Raw genomic sequence first — 12,863 nt, forward strand, 5'->3', positions numbered from 1 at the left:
TGAACCAGTTAAGTGTGATGAGAAGGGGATCCCTAAGGTCATTAAATAAGCCCGTCAAACTGCAGCAGCATGGCCAGGGCTCTATGTGAAGTGAGGAAGGTACCAAGGAGAGGAGATAATTAAGGCTAGGGTCAGCCTTGAGGCAAGGAGGGAGGAACCAAGGGAAACCTTAGAGCTAATGAACCTTGACCAGGTTCCCTTAGGCACCAAACTAAGGAGAATGGAAAACTTGGGGAAAACCATTTTTAAGAAAAGCAGGTTAATGCTACATTCTGCTGCTCACAGCAGAATATTTTAACTCCCCCAAACCCTGTGTCAGAAGATGGCACACATGAAAATAACCATTAATTGGATTTTAATGAGTCAATCAAACATTCCTGTAAGACTGGTACCAAAAAATAAGCCCAAATTCCCTGCTATAATCATCCGATGGGAAAGTCCACTGTTTTGATATTTCATATTGCTGTCTGACTTACCCCTTTATTTTCCTGTGGGGAAAATCTGCGCGGTGAGCAAATGCTATAATTCCAGCTGCAAGCTCCCTTATTATCATTGGCACCTCAGCAGCAGCGTTTGGCTGGGTTTCCGTTATGACAGGGATCCCTTCACATTTTCCTGTTACTTAAGAGTACCAGGGCGGCTGGCTTTGGCTCTTTCTAGAGCTTCTTCTGCTCTTCATCCTTTGGCATGTTTGATGCAGTAGCATCTCCCTTTGACTGTTTGGGAGCTCAGACCCCAAAACTCATGAAGCTGTAAAAGAGAGAACTTGTTGGAGAAAATGAGACCCTAAAAATGGAGGCATTCTGTATGGCAAGCACTAGGCCAGACACTTTGTATACAATATCTCCTTCAATCTCATAATGACTCCAAGATGTTGGTATTATTTACATTTTTCAGATGAGGAATGTAAAGCTCAGAGATTTTTAATAATTTGTCTATAGTCAACCAACTAAGTTAAGGAGATGGAATTGAGTGTGATGTGTCCATATTCACTGACTTCTGAGTCTTTGGGAGGGCTCTTCACAGCCTACCCTAACCTCATAGCCTAAGGCAGCAATCCTCATCAGACAGAAACAAGGAAGGCTTTTCTTGTTTGGTTTTATTTTGTTCTTGTTTTTCAGAAGAAGCTGTATCTGCAGTAATTTTGCTTTTAAAATAAAATTTTTATTAATATATATAATATGTATAGAAAAGTGTACAAATTATAAATGTCGATCTCAAAGTATTGTCACAAAGAGAATATACTTGTATAACCATATTGAGCCATTTTACTAATTTAGTGTTTTTTTTTCTTCAAAAGTTTCTTAAATTTTTTTTGATTTTTCTAATGATTGACTCTGAATGGAATTTTTTATTAGGGAATGACTCCTCAGAGAGAAACTAATTCACAGTTTTCATCAAGAAGGGATTTGGCCCATCCACATCTGGTACGAACCAAAAACCAGCCATTGCATAATTAGGGGTTTTTTTTTACTTCTCTCTGAAGCAATCGATTTCTTTCTTCATTGACCAAAAAGACCCCAGCTCACTACTGTGTGACAGCCCTAAATATGCTTTATTCCCATCATTGCATACATATGTTCAGAGAAGGAAATACACGTGCTCCTTAAAAACTCTCTAAATAGTTTTGTAACTTTACTTGATTGATCTCTCAGTCTAAATCTGCCTGTTTCTCTCAATGGTACCACAATTTCTACCACTAGAACTGAAGTTACTGGAGAGCTAGGGATTTTGCTGTTTTGTTCACTGATATGCCCTAGTAACTAAGACCAGTGCCTGGCATAGTATAGGTACCCAATAAATACCTGGTGAAGGAATAAATGAATAAAGAATACCTTTATTTATCCAATCTCAAAATTTTTTATTTATTTAAGAAACATTTTATTAAACTTTAGGTCATCTGATAACTCTATTCCCCACTCACCATCGCTTCTAATCATTTTCCAAGTACTGTCATCTCATGTATTTCTTATCACATTTAGTTCTTTTTCCAGTCCCATCTGGTCCATACATTTATCATTTTATACCTAGATTCTAAACTCCCTTCTAATTAGGTTTTTAATTCCATTCTCTAAGCAAGACACATTGTTGTTAGAATTATTTTACTACATTTTACTTTTTATATAGTATCCCCTTTCTGAAAAACACACTAATAAGTTAAAAGGGGTTATCTCAGAATAGGAGAATTACAAATGATTTTTTACTTCCTTCTTTGTAAATTTCTGTTTTTTCCAAATTTCTTAATTCAAAATTCCAATACATATTATTTTTTAAAAAAGATAAAATCTTCTCTACTATTAATCCCACAAATATTTACTGACGGTACCAGGCATGGTTTTAGGTTCTAGTGACACAGTTCTTGTTCTCAAAGAGCTCACAGTGTATAATAAGGGGAGACAGAGATGTAAACAGATAATTGCCATCAACTGAGAAAGGTATGTCCTGAGTTAGCTGTCCCTGGGGGACTTACAGGGATCACGCAATGACACTGCAGTGTTGGAGCCTGGATGGGTTAAGCACACAAGAAAAGCACACACATCCTTTCCTCTGTCAAGAAAAGCTTCCCAGAGAAAGTCTCAGTGAAGTCTCAGACCAGGTGAGAGTATAAAGCAGAAGCAGTGAGTGAGGAAAGTTAAGTAGCAGAGAAGGCACAAAGCCCAAAGTAATAAAAACAGCTGGAGTAGAGGGTGTGTATGTGTGTGTGCGTGTGTGTGTTGGAGAGATGAAACTCCAAAGGAAAGCAAAAGAGAGGCCTGAATGCTAAAGAGTTCCAATTCAATCTTGAGGGCTGTAGGAGGCACTAAAGATTTAAACAGGGACAAGATAAGGGCAATTTTTCTTTAGAAATGCATTCTGGTAGCTATGTAAAGAATGTATGAGAGAAGGGCAAAGCTGTAGTCTAGTTAATTAAGGTCAAATTTAATCTCTACAATCTGACATGCCCACCCTCACACCTCCTTTCCCAACCTCTCTCCAATAGTTGTCTTAAAGGACCTTTCTACTTCAACCAAAACTTCCGTTCTTTCTATTCCTAGCTCTCTAACATTGCTGCTGCAGTTAGTTTTTCCCTATAGAAAACGTCCCCTTTCACTCCTCCCTTGATTTCTTCAAATATTAACCTTCCTTCTCTGGATGGATACTCCAAACTATTGTTTCATCTCCCTTCCTCCCTCTGTATACCACTCCTGGATATTACAACTTTGCTTTGTATCTTCTTGTAGTCTCAGATACCACCACAGAGCTGTACACACAAATCAGAACTCAAGATGTGTTTATTTCAATTGATGGCAATTTAAATACATGACCTCAACAGGTTTTAATACCTTAATACCTTCTCTGAGATGGATGTATCCAGAAGTGGTGGGTGTGGCAGGGATTGTGTACTTTTCTGTGGGAGAAGCTTCTTTTCCACTGAGATAAATCCCAAAATTCTTTCTAGGATGTCAATCTATTAGCTTACATAATTATACTCAGTCTTAAAGGCTAATTCCTTAATGTAACACAAAGCTTTTATCATTTATTTTTACTTCAATTTGAAATGATCTCAGACCTTTTTTTAGTGATTTGATCCTTTTTGTCTTAGCTAGAGGAACATGATGATGTGAGGCTGCAAAGAAAAATCAAGGGTCTCGGATTGAAGGGGGAAGGTTAATAATAAGAATGGAAGCCACCAAGTCAGAAGACAATCTTTCAAAACTTCTTGGTGGTAGAAGGCGGTAGTAGTGTGAATCTTCTAGAGCACTGGTTGTCCCAATATGGTCCCAGACTAGCCACAGCAGACTCTCTTGACAATTTGTTAGACATGTAGAATTTTGGCTCTTACCCTAGATCTACTCAATTCAGACATTCTAGGATGGAGTCCAGCAACAGTATTTGGGGACGACTGCTCTGGAGTTTAAAGGGAGGATCTACAAAGGATTTACACTAAAATCTAAGTTCCCCACTTCTGTGCTCCCTGGCAACAAAGATAAAAACAGATAAAAATCAGACATTTCTGAAACACATAAATGGCTTGATTAAAGAAGATTTTATTTAAAACCCTCAGTCAAAAAAATATGTTACTGGATATCTATGATTCCCAGCCACTGTCTAAGGCACAGTAAATACAAAGATGAGTGAGTATTCCTGCCCTGGAGGAGGTCTGTTCATGACAGTGTGTCTGTGTCTTTGTGTGTGCCTTGTGTATGTGTCTGTCTGTCTGTATTGTGTGTAAGCTAAAAAATTAATACTTTTCCTCCCACCTTCTAAATTCTATCTAGGCTAATAAATCAATAGATACAGATTAAAAAGAAAAAAATATAATTTTACTATGTGCACATCAGGAATTCACATAAGCATGAAAATTCCAAAAACAGTGAAACAACATTGGGTATATGTGACATTTTAGACAAAGAAGACAATGGGGAAATAGGGTCTTAGATTTCAGAAGTGAGAATAGATGATTTACAGGTAGCTGTAAAACAGCTGAACACACATGACAGGCAAATTCTTGTTAGGTAACTCAGAAACTATGGGACACAAAAGATATCTAGCTAACAGGCTCCTGCTTGAAGCCCTCCTATTTACCATGCTTAATTCAAATTAGGCAAAGGCGAACAACCTAAGACTTCCTTACTGAAGTAGGTTTTTAATCTGAATCTCTTGAGAATGGTCAAAGTTTCCCTCTGAGTCTTGTTCCTTAATAAAGAGCTTAAAAATCAATATACCAAATGGTAGGTTCAGAGTGGCAAAACTTTTGTTCCCTTCAGTTGGAAATGTGAGTGTAGTGCGAAGTGATCAAATCTTTTTGGAAATGATGAGTCAGTTCGGAGACTACGTCAAAAAGTGAGAAGGACCAGCTTGCAGAAAGGCACAAAGATTTCCTTGTCAATAGCTTGATTCTTAAAGATGTAGTAAACTTTACAGGAGTCAACCTGGGTAGGACTTTGCTTTTTTTCTGCTTGGCTTCACTTTGATTCACAACTTTGATGAAAAAGGGACACCTGACTCCTAGTCGTTCTTTATTTTAATCCAAGTGCAACACTACATTCAACTTCTTTCTCTGGCTGTCTTTCAAGGATTTCTCGGAAGCTGCTGTTTCCTCTTGGTCTTCCTGAATCTCCTACTCACTTAAAGGACTGATTCCTCCACCACCCACAGTTTTCTCAGGCCAAGCTAATCTTAAGGCAGAACAGTTTCTCCAAGTCAACATTGATTGTGCTTGTTTTTCTCCAATGAATTTGTCATTAAGAGTTTTCCACAGGTGTATGAGATACCTGCCTTCAGATAACTTACAGCCTAGCTGAGGACATAAAACTTTGACCAAAAAATAACAATATCGTCTGCCAATGACTTATCAAAGAATTGTATAATCCATAAACACTGTAGGAGGACAGGGATCAATAAGCTGTGGGCCAAGTCAAATTCAGCCTGCTGCCTGTTATTGTACAGACTGCAAGCTAAGAATGTTTCTCCATTTTAAACTGATCAAATAGATCAAAAGAAAAATAATACATCAAGACACGTGAAAATTACATGAAATTTAAATTTCAGTGTTTATAAATAAACTTTTATTGGAACACAATAACATTCATTCAATTATATATTGTCTACAGCTGATTTCTTGCTAAAATGGTATAATTAAGTACGTGGTTGTGACAAAGACCATACAGTTTACAAAGTCTAACATATTTATTATCCAGCCCTTTACAGATAAAGTTTTCTGACCCCTGCTGTAGGACAGGAATTTCTGAATTAATTTACAAGAAAAACAATACATAAAACAGAAAAGTAGACCCTATTTGGTCAATCATCACCACCATTCTCCCCTCACTTTTCATCTTTCTCCCTTTCCAAGCTTTCCAGCTACCTTTAAGAAACTCTAGGCTCCAAGTTGAAAAACATTACTATAGTAGTTGAGAGCAAGTAGAGATCTTCTAGGCAGTTAAACAAGTTTTCTTTGGGGAAAAAATGAGCATCGAGATGGGCTTTGAAAATTGGGTAAAATTAAGAAAGGAGAATATCAAAGTAAAGTTTTCAGAACATTAAAAATGTGACTCATATAAGGATTTATGCAATTCATTAATAAGAGAATCAGAAGGATAGTAAAGCTAGTCCAAAGAATACTTGCGAAAATAAAAGTGTATAGGCATTTGAAGAAAAAAAAAATGTTAGAATGAGTTTAGGTTAGGCATAAAATTGGATAATATCCTATAAGATAATAAAATCATAACCATTGGAGTTATCTTTTCTATTGGACAGAAATCATTGACATTGCTGATAGGCAAAAAATTATAAATTAACGTGTAGCTTCACTAACTCTAGACTTGTATCAATAGTGAATAACTAGTCAAATAAAAATATTCTCTTATATGATTAAATAATCTTTGCATGGACCAGTTAAACAATGCTCTGATAGGGCATTGAAAAGACATGCTGTCCCCTCTTTGTCTCAATTACAAGTTTTGTCTACTCTTTCTTAACAAGAGACAAGGGAGAGTATCCGTTTTAAGATTTTATTCCCAACAAATGTTGAGAGGTATGAAGGAGGAGAAAATTTCTCCACTTTTCCCTTGTAGTTCTTCTTGCTGGTCTACCAATCAAATTGACATGAGACAGAATAACAGGAGAAAATGACCAAATTTATTATGTATGTACCTATGAGGATTCCTTAAGAATATGGGGTCCTAAGACAAATTGCGCAGTTGAGATTTATAAGCCATCTTGAGCTAAGGAGAGGTGGGGAAAGATAGTAATTTGGACTTCAAAGGAAAGGTAGATGAGAAAGAGAAAACATTTGGTAAACAAATTCTTGTCAGGCCACCCAGCAACAATGGAACACAGTGAAGAATCTGACATATTTTGTTAGGTTCCTTCCTGTATGCCATACTTAGCTCATACTATGCTAAGGTGATCTCCCTTCCTGGAGCAGATTTTTTTTTTTTTAATCTGAGCTTCTTCAGGCAGGTAAGGGGGAGGTAAAAGCCTCTTCTGAGTCTTTCATTTCCTGAAAATAATCAGCTTGAAATAATAAGTAACCTAAAAAAGGCATTTTGGGGGTGGCAAAACTCTGCTCCCCCTCAGAAGCAAGCATATATATGGGTCGATGGTTCTATTTTGGAGGCAGAGCATTGAAAAGCATCAGCCAAAGATACCTGAATTCTGTCCTACAAGCTAGGAGTGGGGGTAAGGGTGAGGCGTTGCATTCATATTTTTAAGCAGTTGCCTTTCTTTGTCAGGTTTGTAACCTACATTATTTATTGGAAGTACTCAATTAGCATTCCTCCAATTTCCAATAGAAATATTAAGTTTTAGTTTATCATTTGAAAGACGTTTAACTTGAGATGTTCCAAAACAAAACAAAACAAAAACAAAAACAAAAAAGCTCTAAAGTACCAAAGAAATGAAACAGTGAATTCATTTTTGCCGATCTTATCAATAAAAAAAGGCATCTTGCTATTGCTTTGATTTACACTTTCCTGACAACTAGAGAGATGCAACATCTTTACATACATGCTTTTCTTTGAGTTTCCTGCTCACATCTTTATTTTTTATATTTCAATTTTTCTATTGAGTTATTTTCTATCTTACCAATCTAGAAAAGTTCTTTTATATTTATAAAGGAAATTGACCCTTTGCTATTATATTCGCTGCAAATATTTTCTCCCAGGCGTCATTTTAACTTTGTTTCTGGTGACTTTTACCACTCTAACCATTGAAAAAAAAGTTATTATGTGATAATATCTGTTTATATTTTCTCTTTTGGCTTTTAGATTTCCTATGTTGCTTAAGCATGTCACCCCTACTCTTGAAGTTATAGGTATATATATTCTCCTAAATTTTCTTCTAACATCTTTAATATTTTCCATCTTATGTTTGGATCTTTAATTGATCCAGAATTTAATTTTATAAATAGTGTGAAAAAGAAGCTAACACTTTTCTTCTCATAGCCAATTATCCCAGTACTATTTTTCAAACTAACCATCAAGTCCCCAGGGAAAATAAAATAAAGAGGCATGAGAACTAAATAATAAACTAAGTCCTATTCAGAGCCCGCTATGTGCCTCTAGACATGAAACTTTGCTGATCATCATACAGCCGGACAACAGGGAACCTCCAGGAAAATTCTTGCTGAGATTACTAACAACTACTTCCCCATGTCCTTAAAACTGCAAACCCATTCCCGGGAAGGAAAACAAATTTAAACTGAAATCCATAGATGCTTGGGGTCTTTTTCATTCTTTGCTTCTGAGAGGAGTCCATGCTCTGTCTATGGAGTATTATTCCTTCTCTAATGAACTTTTGACTAACTCTGGGATGCACTCGAATTCTTTCCTGCGTTAGTCAGGACCATAACAGATTCTCTCTCTCTCTCTCTCTCTCTCTCTCAATCTCTCTCTCTATCTCTCTTTCTCTCTTTCTCTTTCTCACCCTTCCTCCCGTCCCATCTCTCTTGGTGCAGGACTTGAATCTCCACTCAGGGGGATTCGCTCTGTCCTGCATCAGAAATTAAAATGCCACTTTTGTCATATTTCAAGTTTCCTTATGTACTTGGCTCTTCTTCTTAACTTTCATTATTTTTGGTAGATTAATTTCTAAACTCTTGTTAAAATATTCCTCTTTGATTATAGGCCAAAGTTTGTTCTAGTTCCTGTAACTGTGTATATGATTCAGCTACTCACAGCTGTCTAGACGTGTTTGCTGGAAACAAGCTGTGGTGTTCCCTGAAGCCCTGGGAACTGCTACCTAGGTGTGCAGCTGCCTCTCAGGATAGTGCCAGTGTGGTTTTCCTTCTCACAATATCTCTAAGTGGCTCTTTCTACAGGCTAATTCTTTTTAAACGTGATTTAATTAACCAGCAAGATGTTTGAAGGAAAGGAGGTAAAACATCGAAATCTGGTTTGTGGCTATTCAGTTTTTATTATGAAAACTGAGCAAGCACACATTTGTTTAATACAACGTTCATTCACCATTGAGCACCTACTATGTGACAAGTGCATTCCAGACACTGCATATAAAACAATAAACAAAACAGACAAAAATCCTTATCCTGAAGGGGCAAGTTGGAGTAGATGCATAATACACATTCAAATTTTTTCTTAAATACTTTGTTTTTAAATGAGACATAACACATATACCAAATTATACAAATCTTAAGGATACAGCTTAAGATTTTACACATGTATATACTGTGTAACTGCCACTCAGGTCAAGATAGATTATTTCCAGCTTCCCAGATTTCCTTGTATGAGTTTTGCCAGAGTTTGAACTTTATTTAAATAGAATCACAGTATATACTATCTCATGTCTGACTTCTTTCACTCAAAATTTTATCTATGAGATTCACCAGTTTGTGGCATGAAACTGAAATTTATTCTTTATGTTGTATGTTATCATGTACTATAAAACATGTCACCATTTTTTATCCATTCTCCTAGATATTTCGTTATTTCCAGTTTTTGGATATTGGGAATAAAGTTAACATGAACATTCTTATACATGCATATGGGTGCTCACATTACTCATTCAATTTCTCTGAACTCAGGAGTGAATTTGTTGGGTCAATACAAAATAGAGACTATTCGAAAGGTCAATAAGCACATGAAAAGATACCAATCAGGAAATGCACATTAAAACCACAGTGAAATACCACTACACCAGGCTCCAAGATAACAAAGATTAAAATGCGTCTACAGTTTCAAAGATTGGCAATGATTTGGAATAGGCTGGAATCTCATACATTGCTAGTAGTGGTGTAAATTGGTACAATTATTTTGGAAAATAGATCATATCTATTAAAGCTAAATATAATCACATCGCATAGCAGAGCGATAAACAAATTTTTTAAATTTGAAAAATATGGTATTTTAGAGTTCTAAACACTGTGAAGAAAAATAAAGCAAGTGAAGATGAATAGAGAGGATGGGGAGAAGTTTTGAAATATATTTTAATATATTCGGTTTTTCAGCATTTGCTATGTGCTAAGTCTCGCGTAAGTATTTGGGTATATATTGAGATATCTGCCCTTAAAGAGTTCACAAGAGAATAGGGCCATGTAACCAACTAATTGTAGTATTGTAGAATGGCTGCTATAATTTCTACTAGGTTCATGTTATGAAAAGTCACATTATGAACATTTGGAAAATTCTATGTCAGTACAATCTCAATGCTGAAATTGAGCAGTGGAGCACCCAGAGAAGTGGGCAGAGCTTTGAAAAGGAAAGGTAGGAAGCCAGAGACAAAGTATCTGAGCCCATGAAACTATGAGGGATAATATATCTTAGTGGTTAAGAAATTGGATCCTGATTGCTTGGGTTCAAATCCTGACTTTGCCTGGGTTCATATCCTGACTCTGCCACTTAGCAGCTATGTAAACTTGAGTACATCCCTCGACCTCTCAGTGCCTGTTTCCTCCTCCGTAGAATGTAGGTTGTTCTTCACTGAGTTTTTGTGAGGAGTACATGAGTTAACATCTGTGGAGCACACAGTACCTGACACATAGAAAGGCATTATTGCTACTGTGGGGACGAATGTCTGCCCGGGTTACACAAAGTGTTCCTTATTCAAATTCGACTTTATAAAATTTGATCTACAGGCATACTGTATAATTTTAAAAGGTAACAGAAATTCTGAGTTAAAAATGGGAACACAAAAGCAGGAAGTATGCAGCAAGATCAGGATGCTATCAATAAGAAATCCATTTTGTTTTCTATATTGTTTCTGCTTGATTCTCTATCAGTCGGCTCATAAGATATCAGTCTTGTTCATCTATTCCTTTTTTATTGCTGTCTAAAAATGTCTGGAAAGTGATCCAAGCAAAGGTTAGTGATAAAGGGGAGCTGAGGCTCAGACAACTTGAATTAGATCCCAAGAATTTTGTGTTCTGAGCACAGATTAAAATATTTCAAGGGAATTATAATGATCCTACCACAATGTGTAACCTCTTAGTTATGACAATAATATTTGGGAGCTCACGGAGATTCAGTTCATTACTCAAAAGAAAGTCTTATACTGGTTACTTATGCATAGACCGGAGTGTTGCAATTGATGAAAAACAGTGTTCTCAAAGTGTGATTTCCAACACTAGCATCATATGACAGTTTGTTAGAATTTCATACATGGAATATAAAACTAAAAGCAACAAGCGAATAAGAAAAACTGACTCATGGACACAGGCAACAGTATAGTGGTTACCAGAGGGAAGTGGGGCTGGGGAGAGGTAAATAAGAGTAAAGGGGGTCAACTATATGGAGATTTGACTTTCGATAATAAACACACAATGTAATATACAGATAATCTATTATAAAATTGTACAGTTGAAAACTACATAATTTTACTAACGAATGTCACTCTAATAAATTTAATTTTAAAAAGAATATTAATAATACTCTAGTGACCCTAAAACTAAGTCTCCAGAAACTGTAGAGGTGGAACCCGACAATCTTCCAAGAAGATTTGACTTTCGATAATAAACACACAATGTAATATACAGATAATCTATTATAAAATTGTACAGTTGAAAACTACATAATTTTACTAACGAATGTCACTCTAATAAATTTAATTTTAAAAAGAATATTAATAATACTCTAGTGACCCTAAAACTAAGTCTCCAGAAACTGTAGAGGTGGAACCCGACAATCTTCTGGGTTCTTCTGATACAAGGTAAAGTTTAAGAACCACAAATTGTTGCAAAATAGTCTTCGTTTTCCTATCCAGTCCTTTTCTATCTGAATGAGATCTACTTCAAAAGAGAAGGTACCAGATCCCTTCCAATTCTTAGGTATTTTTCTCCTCTTCCCCTCCTTCTTACCTTATCATTTCCTGCACAGTTCTTCTACTCTACTGGAAATGAAGTGTCAGATCCTTCTAATGACTTATCTCAAGGCAGAACTGATATAGTATTATGCCATGAAACAAACAAAAAAGGTGCCTTCCCCAAAGGGGAAAGAATAAAGAAGAAGGAAATCATTCCTGTCCCCGAAATTTATGGTTCAATAGCCTTAGATCATCTGTCAGCTTCTATAATGTAAAAATGGGTATCAGTCTTCAGGTCTTGTTGGGTAGCAACAGAAATGCATTCTGAAGCTTTATTTATGCAAAATTTGAGTTCCATAATGCCTTCCAGAATTGAGTGAGTGAGGAGCAAAAGAGTAAGCCTTCTGCTACATCTGCCTCAAAGGAAGAGAGAAGAGTAGGACTCCTAGGTTGATCTAGAAACCATACTCTTTAGAAGCTACTTAAATTTTACCAAGTAATTTTCATTCAAGCATGCAGCACCCTGGAGCAATATGCCAACTTTTAGTTAAAAGAAAAACAACTTACATTCATAAGAAATGGGGAGCTTCGAAGATGTCTGTAATATTTTCTTTTTATAAGAAATATTTCTTATAGAAATAAACACCATTATTTTTGAAATATTAAATATAACAAATTATTATAATATATATTAACTATATGTTTAATACACATTATATATAAGAATGCAATAAATTATTGTTAATAAGAATAATGTTGTAGCTTTTTTAGTATAATAAAAATGGGGGAAAAAAAGAAATTTCTCTCACATTTTTGTCTTTAGAAACATTAATTGCCATGCAATACTTTTTGTATTTTCCTAGGGGACAAAATCTATCCACTCCAACTAGAGTATTTCAATCCCTCACTCCTGGTATAAAATACAACCCAAATCCCAGTATTGAAACTTCATGTGACAACTAAGAATCACTTCAAAAGTCTGGACCATATTGTCCTCTAATAAATATGTACTAGGAAAAAAAAAAAAAGACACAAACTATTTCTATTACCTCGAAATATTCCCTTGCCCTTTTGCATCAAACCCTTGTCCCAATCTCAATCCCTGGCAACCATTGATCTGATTTTTG

This window comes from Pteropus alecto, unplaced genomic scaffold (assembly GCF_000325575.1).
Source record: "Pteropus alecto unplaced genomic scaffold, ASM32557v1 scaffold12, whole genome shotgun sequence".
Classification (NCBI taxonomy): domain Eukaryota; kingdom Metazoa; phylum Chordata; class Mammalia; order Chiroptera; family Pteropodidae; genus Pteropus; species Pteropus alecto.